We start from the raw sequence: 21,582 nt of genomic DNA on the forward strand, positions 1-21,582 counted from the left end.
AGAACCATGCCCCATGGTTCATTTAAGATTGCCTACCCATGGCCTTTTAATTATCAACGCCATCTTACAAGGTTTAAGTTAACTTTTTTCATATTTTACAGATTTTTACACATACCCAATGAACTTATAAATCTTGAGGACAGAATGTTCACCTGAAAAAACTCAATTTTTCTGGCTATTCTGCTTTGATTTCTTCTCCCTGTCACAGGTCAGATGGAGTACTAGACAAAGGCATAGGGGAACTTTTAAATACACATAGGTCGAGAGAAGAGGGTATCATAACCCAACTCTCAAGCCAACTTTCTAATAACGTAGAACAGCATAAAATAACTTCAGTGTTATCCACACCCAAAAGACACCCAAAGACATTCAAGGGCTTATGAAGTCTTCACAGCTGGACTGGGGATGGAGCTCATTTAGTAAAGTGCTTAGATCATCTTCAGCTACATAATATGTTTGAGGTTACCTTTGGCTGCATGGGACCCTGTCTCAATATTTTTTTTTATTTTAGTGATTTATTTATTTGTTTTTATTTTATGTGCATTGCTGTTTTGTCTGCGTGTTTTCTGTATAAGTGTGCCAGGTCCTTTGGAACGAGAGTTACCTGCTGTGTGAGTGCTGGGAATTGAACTCAGGCTTTCTGGAAGAGCCACTAGTGCTCTTAACCTCTGAACCATCTTTTCTTAGCCCCCCTCAAAAAAAAAAAACCTTTTAAAAAAACCTTCTAATGTGAACACTACTAACAACATATTTATAAAGGTTCTATACACAAATTGTACTATAAAAGTTGATAGCAATCAATCATTAATTATTGTCCCCATTCTGCAGATGAGAAAACCAAGGTTCAGACACCCAGTAAGTGACAGTGTTGGTGTTGTGATTTGACCCCATCTCTAGAAGGAGGAGGATGGTGATGGCTCTCGTTTCTCAGCACCTGGGGCTCATCTAGCTCTGTACAAAATGCATATAGGTAGTATCTGACTTTTAGAAGCCTCTGACACATTAGGATACTCAGTTGAGAAAGGTTAAGGAAAATCCTCTATGTCACTGAGGTAATAAATCATAAAATTTCTGAGGTACTTCCCCCACCCCACCCACACAGGAAGGACAAAATGAGCTAAAAGTAGCTAGAGTCATTTACCTAAATGTCCCGCTGACTGTTATCCTAGCTGTTACTCAAGTCTGAGCTAATTGAGTCACGTGAGTCCTTTGTTGTTAGGCCTGTGGGTCAGAAAGGCTGTGGGATGCGCAGAGGAAACATTGTCCTGTCTAGACCAGTGTCTGACTCCGAGAGCTCTGAAAGGTAGACGACCGTTCTCAGCGTGGCTGCATACCGACTAATCCTTGAGTGACTGGACGGTACTAAGGTGCCTGGAGGAGGAACCAGACCCTCTGCTTCCTGCCTGCCTGCGTGAGCAGGGACTGACATCCCCAGTCCTCCTGGTTCTCCATCTTCAGACTCAGACTCTTTCCTGAGAGGTGCTTCGCTTATGGCGCTGCTTAGGGCCCCATGATGAATCGTGTGAGCCAATTTCATACAGTAAATATACCTCTTTCTCTCCCTCCCTCTCTCCCTCCCTCTCTCTTCCCTGTCTCTATCTGTACTGTACTACACTTTGCGACCCTAATTATGCATAGACAGGATGGGCTGCGTTTGCTGTCTCTCCGGATCTCTCTTGCTCTCCTCCCTCCCTTCATGCTAGTCCACTCTCATGGCTCTCTGCTCCTTGCGTTGAAGGCTTCCTGACCCTTATCCCAGTTCAACTTGTCGAAGCCGTATTAAAAACTATCTTTTCCGTGTTTCTTTTTCCTTGAAACATCCATATAGTAATGATTCCTCCTCCTTTGAATTTTCCATCATGTTTTATTTCACTTCTTTTTAATTATTCTCTCCCCTCCCCTCCCCTCCCCTCCCCTCACCACGAGAGGCTCAGTTCCAATCGATATAGCTATAACACAACTTCTGCACCTAAGGCTTAGTGACCATTTCATTAAGATGAGGGTGCATTCACTTTAGAAGTCCCAGAACATTTTAGAATGCATATGTAGGCTAGGGCAAGCAAGTCAAAGTCAGGAGAGCATTGCACACAGAGACTGATTTTCCAGCGGCCCGGTCACTGTTGCATTTCAGTCACTGCTATAACGGAAAGAGGCTAAATGCATGCTGGGCAAACACTTTACCAACTGAGTTACGCCCCAGCCTTGGGCCAATTTCTCTCTCTCTCTCTCTCTCTCTCTCTCTCTCTCTCTCTCTCTCTCTCTCTCTCCTCTCTCTCTCTCTCTCTCTCTCTCTCACACACACACACACACACACACACACACCTATCCTCAGGATCAAAATTCTCCCTACATGTTTAAACAGATATGTTTCAACATCCAAACTGATAAAGCTACCTCTTAGTTACAATTGAAAGGCGGAAAATATACTGTTTGGTAGTTGCCTGCGTTCAAAAGCCTCTCTGCTAAAAGCCATTAAACGCCTGAAACTGTGTTTCCATTATATACGTAGACAAAACACCCTTCCACATAAAACAGTAAAAACGCAAAATAAAACATAGGTGCTCGGCTGAGGGGTTAGTCATCCATCCCGTTGGCTCAGAGTCGTTCGGAACACGAGTCTAACAAACACGAGTTACAATGACTTCAGAGTTGCCAAGAATATTTCCTGTTTTCAATCTGGTGGCTGCTCAAATGCTTCTGACTGTGTCCCATCTCAGTGGAAACAGAGTCGTCAGGTGGTCAAGTGACTGCGTCCTTCAGCGGGTTGTTTTTATCACTACTGCTATCGTTGTAACAGAGAGACAGGACGCAATACCTTGAGAAGGTAGCTGAAGCCCAGTCATAATTATATGCCGAATGACTGGTGGAGACAGAACTGCTAAGACTGTTCAGCCCAAAGGGCAGGTCAATTCCTAGCCACCTTTTAATGAATGCCAAAACAGGAGTATGTTTTCTCAAGATCCCCACTGTGTACAAAAACAAACAAACAAGCAAGCCCCCCCCCCCCCCCCAGTCTGTTGGCAGTGCCTACAGGAGGTTTAGAAACTGTAGTGATCTTACTGATGATCTACCTACTGTGCTTCTGTGCTTTCCAAAGCCACAGTTCGGGTTTGGAAATTCCCTCTCTCCACGCTGTTAGCCCATGTGGCTCCTAGTCAGCCAGGTGAACTCAGAACCTCTGGAGGGCGTCACAAAAGCCTCATGTAGACAAAGAGAGCATCGTTTACATAGTCTATGGTTAGGTCACAAACAGACCAGTCTTTGATACTCTCAGATGTTGTTGCAGTCAGCAGGGTGTCAGGAAGCTTCTGTCCTACTGAACTCTGTTCCAGAATGCTTGTCTCCAAGAGGAGCTGTTCACATTGCACATGGAACCAGACACAGAGATTAGGTTGGAGTCAAGAAACTGATGCTAAGACCCGCTCACACCTGGATGTTTTAGTTACATAAAACCAATAAATTTCTCGTCTTAAACCTGTTCTTGTTTGAACATTTTCCTGTTTGATTTTTGTTTTCCTTTTGCCTACACAAACATGTCTTACACTTTATCTTAGGCAAACAGTAGCTGATTCAAGAATTAAACGTTAAGGAAATCCCCTTTCTCTTCAGTCCATTGAGTAAACTATTTTGTTCTCCAGAACATCATGACTCAGGTAACTGTAGCCAGGCTATTGCTTCTGTGAGGGAATTTCTCAAGTCAGACTTGATCAGCCACCTGGAAGTGGCCCAGGAGCTAGCGCAACTGGGGCTCAGTTACTCCACCCTCCGCTATGAAGCTGTTACCTACTGACTGTAGGACCTTACCGGCTGCTCCCAGATTCTGGTCCCCCACTCTGCCTTCGCTGTTCCCACTTCCATGCGTTGTTGGGAGCTGTGCGGCTTGGTCTGGGACCAGCATATGACTAGCTACCGTCTGACGGGTTTCCACAGAAACAGACTTGCACTCGGCAAGGACCAGTAGTCCACAGGACAGTGTAGGAATTTACAAAATTCGTGCAGCTTGCAGGCTCTTTTCTCTCTCATGATATTGGTGATTCTCTGGGCAGTTTTTAGTTTTACTCTGTCAGTCACTCATGCAACAAACAGCTGTAATTTTCCCTGGAAATTCTCTTCTTTTTCAGTATTTTCCCCTAAAATTCAACAGGGGGCTAATATTTCCCAAATCTCTTACCTGGAATTACTAATGACAACTCCCAATGCTGGGAACTTTTCTGAGTCAATAGAGACAGGTATCTATGAGAAAACAACACTTGGAACATTAACCACATCTCACAGTTCCGGGAAGGAGAGCAGGACATGCGTACACAGAATAGGGGAAAAGGGATACACACGGTGCCAGCTGTTGAGAGTACGTTCCCTGGACAGCAGTCATATAGCATCAGTGACTGGATCTAGTATGTTCTGATGGGAATAATGCAATGTAAGATATGGGATGGGGAGACCCATCTTTACCACACTCAGGAGCGAATATCGGTGGGAGAAGAATGCTATAGTGAGATGGGAAAAGTCTGCTTTTACAGAGAGACTGAGACACGGGACCCTCCTGTAGAAAAGGGAACTCTATAAAAATATGTCTTATATGCTGGGCAGTGGTGGCACACACCTTTAATCCCAGCACTCGGGAGGCAGAGACAGGTGGGTCTCTGTGAGTTCGAGGCCAGCCTGGTCTACAGAGTTCCAGGATAAGCTCCAAAGCTACAGAGAAACTGTCTCAAAAAATAAAAATATGTCTTGTAGACATGAGATAATTGTCTGGGTTTGGGTATTTTTGTCCTTAAAGCATTGTGTCCATGTCTGTTACTTTTAACTTTGTAACCACAAGTAGCTATAAGTACTGGGAGAGCAGGATGTGTCTGGTTTGATATTTAGTGACTGCAAAAATGCTGAACCCTATGACTAGAATAAGGTTATGCTAGGGGTGGGAAGATGTATTGGGGAAGCATAAAGGGGAACAATGGGGACTTTCATAATAATCACAATGTATTCCTTAAATTGTGATGTATTTCTTAAAGTCAAAAACAGAAGCCAATGATAAAGCTGTTCATGTAACCCTGGTAAGAAAAACTTTGTTTAAGTTTATATAAAGATGGCCTGAGCTACTGAGGCCACTTGGGTGCAATCCACTTTGTGGTCAGAAGTTCTCTGTGTGTCAATGCCCCTCCCCACCCCAGGACCTGAACCCAAGCTGAGGCTGAACTCCAGCAACCACAGCTCTTGACAGCTTTGTAAGGTGGCCATTGCTAGGAAGGGCTTTGTCTCTCCGTGAAAACGATGGTATCTTCCCCTAGTGTTCTGTTCTCTGCCCTCATAGTGTGGTGTACACAGACTTCTGCCTGCTAAAAGCAAGCAAGCCGTTCTGTATCCGGTGTCCTCTAGCCCAGTGCAGTTCTGTAGCCTCCAGGCTTAGAACTCTGGCCCACATTAGACACTATTTACAGGCTCTCAGGTGGCTCTGCTGGCACATCTGAATGGTCGGCTGTTAATCAGAGTTTCCAGAGCAACACTCTTTTTAAACATTTGTTGAGTACACAAAAAGAGACAGCCCCTGGGCCTGGAGAGATGACTCAGCAATCACAAGCCTGATGATTTGACTTCAATCCCCAGAATCCATGTAAAAGTAGAAGAGTAGACTCTGCAAAAGCCATACACACACACATGCATGTGCTCCCACATGTAACACATACATTGATCATAATTAATTAATTAAAATTATTAGAGAGAGAGAAAGAGAGAGAGAGAGAGAGAGAGAGAGAGAGAGAGAGAGATCCTATTAAGAGTTCACATTGGCTACGTAATGTAGTTAGTCCTCTCAGCAAGCTGGTGTGGGTTTTAATATTATGCCCATGATGCAGGTCAGGAAACTCAGCCACAGATCAGTTTAACTCCCCAAACTTAACAAGCAGTAACCGACAGTGCCATAAAGAAAGAAAGGATAGCTGGGTGGTGGTGGCACCACCTTTAGTCCCAGCACCTAGGAGACAGAAGAAGATGGATCCCTGTGAGTTCAAGGCCAGCTGCAGATCAAGTTCTGCTACAGCTAAGGCTACACAAAGAAACCCTATTTCAAAAACCAAGAGAGGGAGGGAGGGAGGGAGAGAGAGAGTGAGAGAGAGAGAGAGAGAGAGAGAGAGAGAGAGAGAGAGAGAGAGAGAGAGAGAGAGAGAGAGAGGATAGACACCTTTTTTTCCTTCTCCGGATGCTGATGATTTATATATCATGTGAAGGGAGGAAGGAGGAGAGTGGGCATCAGGTAGAGACCTGAGGATTTGGTTACAGGGATAGAGTAAAGAATCATCCTCAGGAGAGAGCAGGACAGCAGAATGTAATCACAAGAACACTGGTGTGTGCGTCCCTGCACACACTTTTCCTCTGGGTGTGCCCCCTACATGCTCTGAGCACACCTTTCCTCCGGGTGTGCCCCCTACATGCTCTGAGCACACCTTTCCTCCGGGTGTGCCCTCTACATGCTCTTGAGTTCAGCAAACACTGGTGGTGTGTTTCTTTTGTTCTGGACACTACCCCAGATGTGGGAACAATCATTGGGAAAATAATCAATATGAATTACCTCAAGAGCTTACCACCTAAACATTGCACATGTAGGGTTTATCCTGATAAAAGAAAAATCCTAAAAAGTTGGGTCAAGGATGAAGACTGAGAAAAGGAGTATTACTTAAAAACCACAGGTAGAATCAACAAGGACTAGATTGAAATACTTACTTAAATCCCATCCTGACTGACTATCAGAGTGGGGGTTAATACACCTATAAATAAGACTTCAGGTTGCATTTTAGTAAGTTCATTAGCCTGGACACCTCATCCCATGCAGGGACACAACCATGCAAAGCTCATGTGACCCTGATCCTGGGGAGACATGAGCAAACATCTACTCACCTCAGAGCGGGAGCCAATGACAGAACAAAGTGAGGATATAGTCAACATCTAACTTGACGACACAATGAGTTTCTCTGGTTTTAGAGGAATATGGGTGAAGGGTTGCTTCCAGGAGCAGAAAGGGCTCAAAGCAAGTTGCACTACCAAGCCAGCATGAATACAGCAGCATGAACAACTGCCCATAAAAGTTGAACTCCTGGAGCACACTGTATAGCCTGCAGCCTCTCGACAGGGCAGAGTCTACTTTCTAGATAGTTCAGTTAGGCTAAGCCTCTTCCAGGTGCTTGTTGGCTGGTCTCTGATTCTCCCAAGTGGCTTGCCTGGTGTCTTGGGTTATCCATTGCTGTGATAAACCCCCATGACTTAGAGCAACTGGGAGAAGAAAGCAAGGGTTTGCCTGGCTTTCACTGACTGCCACTCTGTAGTCCATCCTTGTGGTGCTTTGAAGAATGACTGCAGAGACTTGTTTGAATACTTGATCCCCAGTTGGTGGAACTGTTCGGAACGGATTAGGAGGCACAACCTTATTGGAGGAGGCGTGTCATTGCATTTGGGGTTGGAGGTTTCAAAAGTCTTGTGCCATGCCTAGTGTGTCCTTTCTTTGTCTCCAGTGTGAATCCAGAGGTGAACTATTATCATGCTTTTGCTTTGCCATCATGAGCGCTAACCTTCTAAAAACCCTAAGTCCAATTAGATACTTTCTTTTATAAGTTATTGTGGTCATGGTATTTATTACAATAGGAAAGTATCTAATATAATCAAAGGAACCTGAGGACAGGAACTGAAGCAGAAGCCTTGGGGGAAGGCTACTTATGGGCTTGTTCAGCCTGTTTTCTTTTACAGCTCAGGACCACCTTCCCCTGGGTTGTCACCCACAGTGGTGAAGACATTTTCTCAATTGAAGTCCTTTTCCCCAAATGATTCTAGTTTATGTCGAGTTAACAAAAAACTTTTCAAGACAGGGTTTCTGTATGTAGTCGGCTGTCTTAGAACTCACTCTGTAGACCAGGCTGACCTCAAACTCACAGAGATTCTCCTGCCTCTGCCTCCTGAGTGCTGGGATTAAAGGCATGTACTACAACTGCCTGGCATGTTTTAAGTTTTAATTACTGTGCTTAAGATATCCATGAACTAAAAATGCCTCTAACCTGTAAACCCTTTGCCCAAGAACAGATACTTCCTGGAATGCTGGAGGCTATTGTTATGGAAGGTAACAAGTCACAAAGTTTCGCCTCCTAAACAAATTTGTTTGACTCGATTGTACCAGATGTGCTTGGTCACACACACGCAGGAGGTAAATGGGTAGGAATTATGCCAGGGTGTACTCTGCTTCTGATTGGATGTAGGCGGAGGTGTACAGGCAAGAAGAAGCCCATCAGGAAAGTGCTTGCCCTTAATTAGACTTTGTTGCAAGTACTCTGGCCTTGTAGGTTTACCCTTTTAAACCTCTGAAAAATGACCTATGACCATTTCCTGGGAACCCGTGAATTGCCCTGGCCAGAGCCCATCTTCCTGGCCAGTATTTAAGTAAAGCTTCATTCAAATTTGGCTCATAATTGTGGTAGTGGTCGTATTCTTGACCAGTGGGATTAACATTACAAATGAGTCTGAATATCTCTTCAAAATGTTTGTGGTCATTTCCTTTTAATTCTTTGATGTTACTTTTAATAACTTTGCCTATTTTTCTACTGTATTATTTTTACATATTTTTAATTTTTTACACTTATTTATTGTATGTGTTGTGTACAAACAAGTGGCTGTCAGGACAACTTGCGGGACTTCTCTCCTTCCAACACATGACTCTGAGATCTGAGTCAGTGTTGTCAGGCTTCAGCGGGAAGTACCCTTACTGTTAAGGTGTGTTCACTGATTTTGGTTTTTTTTTGGCACAGTATCTTTTCGCCAATGCTGGCCTCATGATTGTGGGTAGCTGAGGTTGGCCTTGAATTGCTGAATCTCTGTCTCTCCTTCCAAATGCTAGGATTATAATTGTGTGTATTCAGGCCCAGCTTCTTAAATCAATAGTTTTTTTTTGGGGGGGGGGTTTCGAGACAGGGTTTCTCTGTGGTTTTGGAGCCTGTCCTGGAACTAGCTCTGTAGACCAGGCTGGTCTCGAACTCACAGAGATCCGCCTGCCTCTGCCTCCCAAGTGCGGGGATTAAAGGCGTGCGCCACCACCGCCCGGCAAATCAATAGTTTTATGTCATCTTGGCACAGGCTAAATTCATCTGAAAGGAGGAAACCACAGTTAAAATTCTTCTGGAAGATCAAACTGTAAGCAAGCCTGTAAGACATTCTCTCAACTGTGATTGATGGGGGAGGGCTCAGTCCATTGTGGGGGGAGCCATCCCAGGGCTGGTGGTCCTGGGTGCTATAGAAAGCAGGTTGAGCAAGCCCTGAGGAACAAGTCAGTAAGTAGCCCTCTCCCTTGGCTTTCTTATCGGCTCCTGCCTCCTCTGCTGAGTTACTGTCCTGACTTCCTGGGCAGACAAACTATGATGAGAAAGCCTAAGATGAACAGAGCCTTTCTCCCCAAGTGTCTCCGGTCATGGTGTTTCATCTCAGCAATAGTGACCCTGACTAAGAGAATCGTTGTTATACATCTTAAATTTATTATGACAACAAAGACAGAAGAATTTTCACAGAGTTCACATTGTCTAACAAAGAAATGATTCCAGCAAATATTTTTAAATTGTTTTTTAAAATTAACTTGAGAAATACACATTTAATAATCAAAGCAACAAAAAGTTGTCTAGAAGTGAGGCATGGTGGTGCATGCCTTTAATCTTGAGCAAGCAGGGCAAGGCAGAGCTACACAGAGAAACCCTGTCTCAACAAACAAACAAACAAAAACTGACAAAGTTGTCTGGAAAAGGTTATTGGGTCAAAGAAAAATAATATAAAAGTGATACATTTTGTTTGTGACCTAATTTAATGACCCTAATAGCAATCTGTAACACCACATCATAAAATTCAATACACAGACCTATTGAAATAGAGGTGGTTGTTTTATTTCAAAGCTTCATTTCTTTATATATATATAATTTTTATTGAAAATAATTTTTTATGAGGAAGGGAAATTATATCTCACTTAGGTCAGGCTGCCCTGACCTCAACTTACTATGTAGTCAAGGCTGGCCTTGAACTCCTTATCCTCCTGTGTTTGTCTCCCAAGCCCTAGAATTACAAGATGTACTTGTAATCTTGCTTTTCAGGGTCAGGGTATCACCACGCAGCTTAGTAGCCTTGAGTTTGGACTTCACATCTCAGTCTGTCGAGTTCTGGAATGCAGGAGTGCTCGACTTTATCTTTTAAAAATATGCCTCTTGTGGGAAAGGACTGGTAATTCACGTGGAACTCTGTACCCCTTTGTGAGGGTGTTCTGTTGGTAAGAGCTGCTTGTTTGATTGTCAGAGTCAGCCCCGCCCGGGTCTCTTACAGGAAGTTCCCCACAGCAGTCATTGGAAGGAGGAGAAGGAGCTTCAGTGGCTCAACTTTATTTCAACCCTGTGTCTCAGGCTGAAATTCCCCATATTAGTCATCCCCAGGGCTTTCTGGGAACTAGAGTCTTAACCGGATAAAGGGTGTTATTATCTCCTTGAGACTGGACCATAGCCTATTCACACATTAACATTATGTTCCTTGATTAAATGGGATTGATTGTTTTCTTCAAAGCAGAGAACGTGGAGAGAATGGGACAACAGACTGGGCAACAGGAAGCAGAACACCGGGTCTGTGTCACTACGGAAATTTTATGGAGGTCCCTGTGCAGTGAGGAAGAAATCTCAAGACAATGTTTCTTTTCCAGGAAGAATGGAGAAAAGGAAATGGGAATATTACCAAACTATTTAGTTTTCCCCCCTCCTAAGTCTAGAGTTTCCAGTCTGGCAGTATCTGTGCTACGTGGTATCAAGGTAGAAACATGGTTGCTCTTCAGACAATTAGCTATTACTTTGGCTGTTTCAAACATCACAATTTACACCTAAAAATAAAAGTGCTTATTTGTTCCCCTTGCCCTAGTTAAATAGCCATCGGCTGACACGTTATTGGTTCCTTTTCCTCTGGTTACTAGTTTTAGTTAGTCTTAGCCATTCACAGTGAAGGCGGTTCAGGGAAGAGTAAAGTTTTGAAGGGTTAAGAATGAGAACTAAGTTGACTGGCTATAGAAATGCAGTCCTGGCTATTCAGGAAGCAACTGCAGGAGGGTGTCACATCAAGGCTTGTCTGGGCAATACAGTGAGACCCTAGGTATCTTAGCTGAGGTTTCTATTGCTGTGAAGAGACACCATAACCACGGCGACTCTTATAAAGGCAAACATTTAATTAGGGCGGCTGGCTTAAAGTTCAGAGCTTCAATCCATTATTATCGTGATGGGACATGGCAAGAAGTTGGAGTAGCTGAGAGTTCTACATCTTGCAGACAACAGGAAGTGATCAGTCTCACTGGGTGTGGCTTGAACATATATGAGATCTCAAAGCCCATCTCCACAGTGACACACTTCCTCCAACGAGACCACACCTACTCCAGTAAGACCACACCTCTCAATAGTGCCACTTGCTTTGGGGGACACTAGGTCAAAATTAAAAAAAAAAAGTATAAAAAGGCCAGAAGGGAAAATTTTGTAGCTTAGGGTAACTCATCTATTTAGCATGCAGGAGTCCCTGGCTTCAGTCCAGTCCTGGGAGAAAAGAAAAGAGATAAAGCTGCAGACATGGCTTCAGTTAGCAGCGTAACTGATCTTTCAGAGTACCTGGGCTGGGTCCCCTGCATCCACGTGGAGGCTCACAACCACCTGCAACTCCAGTTTTAGTGGATCCTATGCCTTTTGACCTTTTCAGGCACTGGGATGAAGTTTCCCTACAACAAAAGACTGAAGTTGGATCTGACTTAGGCAGCTGTAAAACAAGGAAACTCCTGGAAAACCCGAGAGGAAAAACCGACACCGCATCTAAAAGCAGAGGAGCTGAGAATGGATGGGTCGGGAGCCGGAAGAGAATTGCAGGCAGAAAAACTACGTTCACAGTCCTGCAGGAGCCTGGAGGAAGGGCCCAAGTCTGCAGTGAAGGTCTGATAATCATTTGGAGTGAGCAGGTGGTTCTTATTCGCCTTCCTTGCTGCTGTCTCTTCCCTGGTAGCAGAGGGCAAATGGTGAACCAGGAGCTGTGCATGTTATCAACTCAGACCCAACACCCCTGTGAGTCCATGGCAGAGAATATGAACTCATGATCCCACCTGAGTTAGCTGTGCTTTGCTTTTTCCCTCCCCTAACTTACCGAGTTATCATTAAGAGAATTTTTTTTTTTTTAAAGACAGGCCCAGAGTATTATTTTAGAAAATACTGAAAGCAAACGAAAAGGATGCAGTATGCAGATAGTTTTGTCTGAATCTCAAGGCATGGTACTTAGGAAGACACCTATAAATGATGATAATCTGTACATTGTTATTTAATTGTGATGTTTAATTTTTGTTGAGAGCACATTATGTTGTGATGGGGAGGACAGTGCAGAGGTTCCTCCAGTTTGCATTCTTGCTGAGGCCATTTCAGGTTTAACTAGAATTTGATCTCTTTGATGGAGAATTTCATGGAAAATTACCCAACTCTATATTCTAGGAACTCGAGGTCAAGATGCCCTGCTAACTTACCTTACCTTCTGTTAAAGTGCTTGCTTGTCCAGTCCTCCCCCTGAAGCTTCTGATTAAGACAACAGGATTTAGCTGGATGGTGGTAGCACATGCCTTTAATCCCAGCACTCGGGAGGCAGAGGCAGGTAGATCTCTGTAAGTTTGAGACCAGCCTGGTCTACAAGAGCTAGTTCCAGGACAGGCTCCAAAACTACAGGGAAACCTCATCTCGCTGGGCACGGGGGGGGGGGGGGGGGGGGGGGTGGAGGACAACAGGATGTGATTTTTACCTTTGAAAGCCTGTTGTTCTAAATGCTCATGGCTACACTTAGGTCTCTGAAAACTTGAATGTAGTCCCAATTGACTGGAATAAAGACTTTCAGTTGGCTACCAACTGTGTCTGTGTAATTGGTCATCTTCCGATGGGCTGCCCATAACAATATCAGATATCATTCTAAACATTTATACTCATTATGCAAATGAGAAAGCCAAGAGCCAAAACCAAGGATGCCCAGCTAGCAGAAGTGAAAGGTGAGAGCCAGTGATGGCAATCTGGCTCCTGAGGCACAAGACCTTGCTTGCTCATTAGCAGACTGGTAAATTTCTTCTTCTTATCTCATTAATGCCCCTGATATTTCCTTATGGGACACTGAAAAAGACCACCATAAAAATACACGACAGACTCACTGAATCAGTAGGTGACAGCGAAACCCACAGAACTGCGTAAAAGCAACACACGTGGAAACTGTTGTTTCTTTGACAAAAAGTGCTGACGAGAATATGGAATTTGAGGCTGTGAATGTGGTACATGGAAGATACGTGACAAGCTCCATGTAACTCTAGACTCTTGAAACAGGTAGTATGGAAATCGTGACGGTGCCTTGGAGCAGGGATTAGAGTCAACCCTGGACCACTAAACTAGTTCCAGCAGAAAAAAAGAGCACTTTCAGCTAAACCTCAGAGTTACTCATGTTTGCATTAAGTGATTGTCATTTTCTTGGCATATGTCTCTCCTTTCATCGTTGAACTGCATGAGAGATTGTTTCAGATCTGCCTCCCAGTCATTGAGGTTCAAAAAAAATTCCAGCATTCCTTTGCATGAAGGACTTTGAGACATCAAAAGTTTTATTCCTACATACTAAGATCTAAAGAAGTGGAGTTCCAGATCATTATTCGTCATTCTAGTCTCTCCTTCACTTTTATTTATTATTACTTTTTTTTTTTGTGAGAAAGGGTCTCAAATGGCCTGTTGGCCTCAAACTTAACGTGTAGCTGATGGCTTTGAACTTCTGACTCCCTAACACACTGTTTTCATGGTGTTGGGGTCCAGCCCGAGTCTGGCGCCTGCCAGGCAAACATTCTACCAACAGAGCTACATCTTCCGTCTTTCGTATCTACCTCTAGCTGTCCTGATCAATCTTCCATTTCCCTCTACCGGCAGATTAAAAAGCTCTTATTTCAAGCTTTGCATGTGCCAATTATATATAAATAAATATATTCTGTATACTTTATACCTGTCAACACTGCGAGGCTATGACAGAATACGTGTGTCTAACTCCAGACTGGGAGACCATGCTGGAAACCTGTACACCTCTTCTACGCCTCTAACCTCTGCATAGGGAAAACAAGGCTGCATTGTATTCTACAGACAAGAGAAGATAATCAGCTCCTTTAAGATCACAAAGCTGCAGAGGCAGAACCAGAATTTGAAGCCAGTCTAACTCCAGAGTCTGTGCTTCAGCCTTCATCCTCCCTCAGGGAAGGTGCTGAGGTCCTCACAGACAAGCACTGGAGGAACCAGGGGTGTTAAACACAGTATTGTCCTTTTGAAGGGAGGGGTGTGTAACCTGTTTTCTGCCCAGAAGGCTGGGAGGAGATGTGGTTAACAGCCTAGTGACCTTTGGCTATCTTTGTGTCTGTGAGCATGTAGGATCCTCTCTTATCATGAGCTTGTCAATCTCTAGGACCATTTTTATGGAAAGTGTCACATGTATTCTACAAGGAGTTTTTTTTTTTTTTTTGAGACAGGGTTTCTCTGTGGTTTGGGAGCCTGTCCTGGAACTAGCTCTTGTAGACCAGGCTGGTCTCGAACTCACAGAGATCCACCTGCCTCTGCCTCCCAATGCTGGGATTAAAGGCGTGCGCCACCACCGCCCGGCTAAGGAGTTTTGATATAGACACGTCTTAAGCTTTATTATGTACATAGGACTGGGTCATGAGGAAAAGTTTTCACCATATTGTGCTGTGCTTAAATAATGTCTCAAATAAACGACTTGGTGTCAGACCCCTGGAGTCTGAACTAACACTGGCTATGTATGTTGTGTTAAACCAAACTGCCTTCTTTCTTCCTGCAGATCACTACTGTGCTGGCCATGGCAGTCCGCCCACCCACCTCGCCCCAAACTGTAATTTTCCTGGCCAGGTCTGTTGGTGCACACCTTTAATCCCAGTGCTCAGGAGACAGAGGCTGGCAGATATCTGCAAGTTCAAGGCCAGCTTTGCCTGTGTAGTGAGTTCCAGGACAGCTAGGGGTACACAGAGAAACCCTGTCTGTTTTCAAACAAAAGTACTTTTCTGCTCTGTGTACAAAATTTGTGCAGTATGGCAAAAGTGGTGGGTTTTTGTTGTTGTTGTTTTTTGAGACTGTCTCACTACGTAGTCTCAGCTGATCTGGAACTCATGGTGTAGACCTCCCTGGCCTCAAACTGCATCTGCATCTGGAATGCTGAGCTTGAAGTTGTTTTACCTCAACTGGCTTACAGTGAGCTTCTTGAGATGTTTAAAGGCCTAGCTCAAGCTTTGCCTAGTAATGGTAGCCTACCCTGCACTTAATGTTTCTTATAGTATCTGGAAAATTATCCAAACAACTTGGAAATCAGTGTTCAAGCAAAGGGACGTACCTTACCTGGCCAGTGTGATGGCTCACTGGGTAAAGGTGCTGGCCCCAAAGCTTGCTGATCAGAGTCCCTGGAACTACTATAGCAGAGCAAATTATCCTCTGACGTCTGCATGCATGTTCTGGGTCTGTGCACGTGTGCAAGAGAACACACACAACAAATGTAATGCAAACTTTAAAATAATAAAGCTGCTAGTATAATCATGACTTAGTAGTGTTGATGTTACATGTGGCAGATTTATGGTTGGTATTAGAAAGAATGTATTATTTGTGTCAATGAAAGACTCAGAGATGTGTGTTTTTTCCTTTTGAAACATGATGTGTAACAGGAATAGAAAGAAAAGGGGACAAAGCAAGCCAACACTCATAGCTGGTGGCCTCGGTACTTAGCATTTCATATACACTTCTCCAGAGCGCCACATCCTCAGGGCAGGCGAATCTCGTCTGCTGCCCTTGACCATGGAGGGAGGCCAGAAGGTTAAGGTCCCTCCTGCTATAAGGGGGGGGGGGGGACATCAAATTTGTGTGTAGGCTTCTGCTCTCTTGCCATTTCTACCATGCTGCGTTCAGACTGTAAAGCTTTCTACAATGTCTTGTTTATTGAGCCAGTGAGGAAAGCCAGGAACCAAGTGTGTGGGGGAACAAGAGCTCTTTTAGCCTGCAAATGTCAAGGGTGATCATATCGAGCTGTGTTCTCATCTTCCAGCCAGTTGGCTTTTATGAACAATGAAGGGAACACAGCACTTCTAGCGAATCAAAGAATGAGAAAAATGCGTCTACATGCAGTCACAGAAGTCTACCTCTTCCTTGGAACCAATCCAGCGTAGGACGACAAGAACATGAATCTACTAAAACATAGACTGTATTAGCTCATCTGTTCTTGCCACACACAATGAGGTTTTATACCTAACATGGTTTAAGGATCACCCCGAACTTGCTCATCAGAGGGCAAAGACTTGTGATAAAAGGCATCTCTAAGAAATAATTCACTTTTTGTATGGTTCAAAGTATCCCAAAGACATGTTTTAATATACTTTCCCAGTTGTCCCAGCGGTAATAAATCTGAAACGATACAAAAAACAAACAAAAAACTGACTTAGCTTATTCAAGGCAGCAGTATTTATGAAGTGTCTGTTTGAATGTGGAACTGCTGGGTACCACACACAGAGAGCCCGGTGAACTCAAACTAGTTCACAGCTTTTAGAAATCCTCAAGGGACTCCTTTTGTGAGCTCCCAGGTAATGCAAAGCTATTTGGGATGAGCTATATCCTGGACACAAAGAGATCATTTGAGCTGGCCAGCTTAATTTCTTCACAGAGCAAGGAGAACTGAAAAAAAAAGGCAGATTTGTTTCTTAATTCTTTGCACAACCAACCTACATTTAATCCTTAGGCACCTTCTCAATTAACCTATCCTGCACATTTTTCAACCTATGCAGAAATAATCTAATACGCTCCAGAGTTGGCAACACTCAGAAATGGTTATAAACCTTACCCAAAAATTCTCCTGATTAACATGTGTATTAAAAAAAAAATCAATGTTTTGTCTTTTCGTTGAGATGGCTGCCTCACATGGTTCATTGCTCATATTCTAACTCCTTCAGTTTGATATCCACATTTTCTTTTTGATATTGATTTTGTTCAGTTCTTTTGTTGCTGAAAATGTTCTCGGCCTCATCCAATGTCGTACTGTGCCAGGAATGTGTTTTGCTTTACGTACATCTTTTTGCATTTGCTCTGCTTTCCCAGGAATTTGCTGTAACAGTCAGCTTTCATTTGGAACCCCCAGTGTTATACTTCCTGACACACAGCAAGGCAAATGCTCATGGTGTTGGGTCAGACTGTTACATGATGTCAAGAAAAAGCTCACTGCCACCTCTCCACACGCATGTGCAGCAGTGTCTGCACAAAGACGAGAAACTTACTTGGCGAGCAAGGCTACAGCAGAGCTGGAGCGGGAGAGGGATGACACACGCCTGTGAGGCCCCTCTGCCTGCACAGTTCACTCATTTTTACTCTCTAGTCTACTTTGGGCTTTTGAGAGTTCAGATGCAAGAAACCCTTACCTATGTGGGCAGCCATGTTTTGCCCTTGGAACTCCTGGATTCAGGTATAACTTCGATGTTTGTGCTCCACATGACCCACCCCGTTACCTCAACTCCCACTTTTTATCGTTCTCTAGAGGGTTGCAGACTTTAACGTTCTTGCTGCTCCCAATACCTAGAAGATGGTTTGGTGCAAAGTAGCTGCGAAAAGGTTTGCTGAATGAAGCTGAGGTGCTTTACAAAGAAACCAAATGGTGGTGATTTGAGTTTCCCTCTATAGTTGATGGAATGAACCAACCATGGCTAGCACAGAAAAACTCATGGCCAGTTTCTACACTGATCCCTCTGTCCTGCAATGACGTCAAATGAATTACTCTTTGTAATGCTGAGTTTTCCATGTGAACTAAGTTTAAGTTCTTACAATTCATACTATGTAGAATGAGAAGACATGCTCAGTAGGCACACTGTGATCAGTCAGGTCTACAGAGTGAGTTCCAGGACAGCCAGGGCTGCACAGTGAAACCCTGTCCTTTAAACAAAAGTTATAGCTTTAAGAATTGCCGTGGAAATGTCCCAGGGCTGCAACAAATCAACTCTTTAGCTGGTTATGCTACTAGCAATAGCTTTACTGATGTCACAGCACAACCCTTCTGGTCCTGGAGTTCAACATTCAGTCTGAACGAATGTGCTATACCTTGGGCATGTTAGTACATCCTGCATGCCCATTGCTTACCGATGATATCTGAATAGACTGTTTTCTTCTACCTAAGTCATACAAATGTTTACACCAGTGACCACAATAACTCCACAGTGAAGGCTTAGGAATGAAAACTTTCTCATACAATAATGGTCTCAATTTTAACCCATTAAAACAATGCAAATATGGTTGGTTTTCTTTTGTTTGACGGGTGCATGCACGCCATGTGTGTGGATATCAGAGGACATCTTGTAGAAGTCAGTTCTCAGCACTGAGTTCAGGTTACTGGGCCTTTGTCCACTGGTCTGTCTCACTAGCCAGTGAAGAAGTCTTCCAGGTTTGAGCTAAAAATCATAATGGAGAGAAATATTGAGTATTATGAGTTAGAGTATTTGGAGTTTTTGTATTTTCTCTATTTCTTCAAAAATGTTTCCCTGCTTTTAAACACAGGCTCGATCTTGCTTGCTATAGAACCCAGGCTGGCCTTCAACTCACAATTCTTTCTCTCAGATCCTTTAGTTCTGTGATTACAGGTGTACACTAATGTAGTTGGCCACATTGAAACCTTTTAAATAGTTTTAAATAGTAAGGTCTTATCTTGCATATATGCTTTTATATATGCATTTTCCATATTTTACTTTGTATATTCCTTGTAAACAAGGAATTAACAAGAAAGAAGTGCATGGTAACATCAATTTAGCAAGTAAAAAAATCAATTTATTACATCACATTAAGAGAACACAAAAAAACACACCATGAACTCCATGCAGAAAACCCTTTGGAAAATATTTAGCACTCTTTAAGGATAAAATGCATTCAACTAAGTAGGAACAGAAGGAAATACTCAAAATAAGACCTAAAGGCCAGACTGTGGCAACAGCTTGGTGGTGAAGCTAACACTACTCCCACAGTACACCACACTTCCCAGATAATTGGACAAGAAAAAGAAATAGAAGGCATCCAAACTGAAAAGGAAGAGTAAAATTATCTGTTTTCTGATAACATCACCTTACCTGAAAAAAAGATTCCACAAAGATCTGCAAAATGCAATCAACACATGAAACACACATACACACACATGCACACATAAAAAGGCGCACACAAAACAAGAGCAACAAAGAATGCTACACAACACTGCTAAATACTGAAGATAGAAGTATTTACAAAAGCATTCATGCCCATATGAACACTTTGCACTGTTAAAACGCCCAACAGACCCAGGAGTGAGCCAGACTTGATGCAATACTTACTACAATCATAGTGGCATCCTTTGCAGAGGAGGAAGAGCTAGTCTAAAATTCATACGGGATCTTGAAGGATCCTGAAGAAAACAATCTTGAGGAGGGGTCTCAGATCATTGATCTTTTCCAGACAAGATTTCTCTGTGTTGTCCTGGCTGTTTCGGAACTTACTCTGCAGACCAAGCTGGCCTCCAACTCAGAGATCTTCCCCTGCCTCTGCCTAGAACATAAGGTGTCCCACCATACCAGACAGACTTCCTGAGTTTCAAACTTTCTACAGAGCAACAGCCACTAAGATGACGTGACAGGACAAAAAGGCGGGCCTGCAGAAGTGAGTGCTTAACGGTTACATCGTTTCGTGTGAGATTTCATACACTGTATCTGTAGTACTTCCACCCTGCTCTCCTGGATCCAACTCCTCCACACACCCTCTGCTGAGTCCAGCCAGTGTTACCTTCACTGTCCCCGAAACAACAGGCTCTCCCTCTCAGCAACCACCCAGCGCCTGCAGTCCTTCATCTAGAGTAGGGCCTTGGGAAACTTCTTATCAGTGTTCAGTCAAATGACTTCTGACAAAAATGCCAAGACTATACAGTGGGGAAAGAATTGGCTATCTATCTGCAAATAAAGGAATTTGGATCTTTTTTTTTTTTTTTTTTTTTTTTTTTGGTTTTTCGAGACAGGGCTTCTCTGTGGTTTTGGAGCCTGTCCTGGAACTAGCTCTTGTAGACCAGGCTGGTCTCGAACTCACAGAGATCCGCCTGCCTCTGCCTCCCAAGTGCTGGGATTAAAGGCGTGCGCCACCACCGCCCGGCTAGGAATTTGGATCTTTGTACTGTAAAATAACCCACTGCAAAGAAGGAACATGAGCTGAACTGAGAGTAGAGAACTGGTATGTACTGGTGTGTAATGGTGGAAATGTTATGAAGACTAACATGGACGTTCTTTTAAGAGTGAAAACATCACCATTATCTGGCTCAGCAGCTGAGTTATAAGTCCACAGCAAAAAGAATTCAAACATGAAGCTCACAAGTATTTGTACACCCTCTTTTTAATACAGCATGGTTTATAACAGCCAGGAGATGGAAGATATATGACTTAAGATCTCTCTCTCTCTCTCTCTCTCTCTCTCTCTCTCTCTCTCTCTCTCTCACACACACACACACACCAAGTACTACACAACATGGCAGAAATCTAGTCACATGGTAACATGGCTAGATCTCAAGGAAATCGCGCTGTGTGATTTCATTCATTTAAATTAGCTAACATAACCACGATAGAAAGAGGCTTGCCAAGGCTAAGGGGATGAGAAAATTAGTGGTTGATGAATATAAACTTAGTTTTGAAGGATGAAAAGCTTTATGCAGTAGAGTAAGGTGGATGTACTCAACACTGTATATTTAGAAATGGTTAAATGTCAGGGTCACCTTTCCATGGCAGAACATTTGGTCAAGGCAGCGCCATAGGTCTCAGTTTTAAAGTTTCAAAATAAATGACTCTTTGATGGTAAAACAATAATCAAATTATCAAATATTCATTATCAAACTGCAAGTCCTGGGGAGAGGGCACTACAATGAATGACAAGAGTTGGTTGTGCACAAACAACACCGTGGGAGTGAAAGTGTGTGCACAAAAGCAGATTTGTAAGCTCAGCCCATGGAGACAGGCGCAGTGGAGAAGGGGAGCTGGACCAGCAGGTTGCACCTCACAGTGCACTGGCAGCTAAGAAGCAGGTGATGCTGAAAGCAGCTGCTCTGATCTTTGTCCTCTTCATGCAGCTCATGAAATGGTGCTCCCACACTCAGGGTGGATTTTCCTACCTTAGCAAACTTATCAAGGAAATCCCTCCCTACCCTGAAGCTTTTACAATCAATATATCCAAACCTTCCTCCAACAAAATAACCAAATGCCCCTTCAAAGATAGTTCAGAGAAGCAGAAAGGCACACAGGGAATTTGGGACCCTCTGTTTTGGTGACTCAAAAGCATGAAAGGTTCCATCTTTAGGTTCTTAAGGTTATTCCTGTTTGGAAATGTGGGGATTTCACAAATAGAAACGAGCAGCTGAGACATAAAAAAACACACTATACAGGCATAGCTACCTGTTGCCAAGGTGACCGTCACATTGCAGCTACCCTCTAGGTACTGCAGCTCCAGCTGTTACAAACACCCCACGTCAGTCTCACAACTG

The sequence above is a fragment of the Chionomys nivalis genome, chromosome 22 (assembly GCF_950005125.1).
Source record: "Chionomys nivalis chromosome 22, mChiNiv1.1, whole genome shotgun sequence".
Lineage (NCBI taxonomy): Eukaryota > Metazoa > Chordata > Mammalia > Rodentia > Cricetidae > Chionomys > Chionomys nivalis.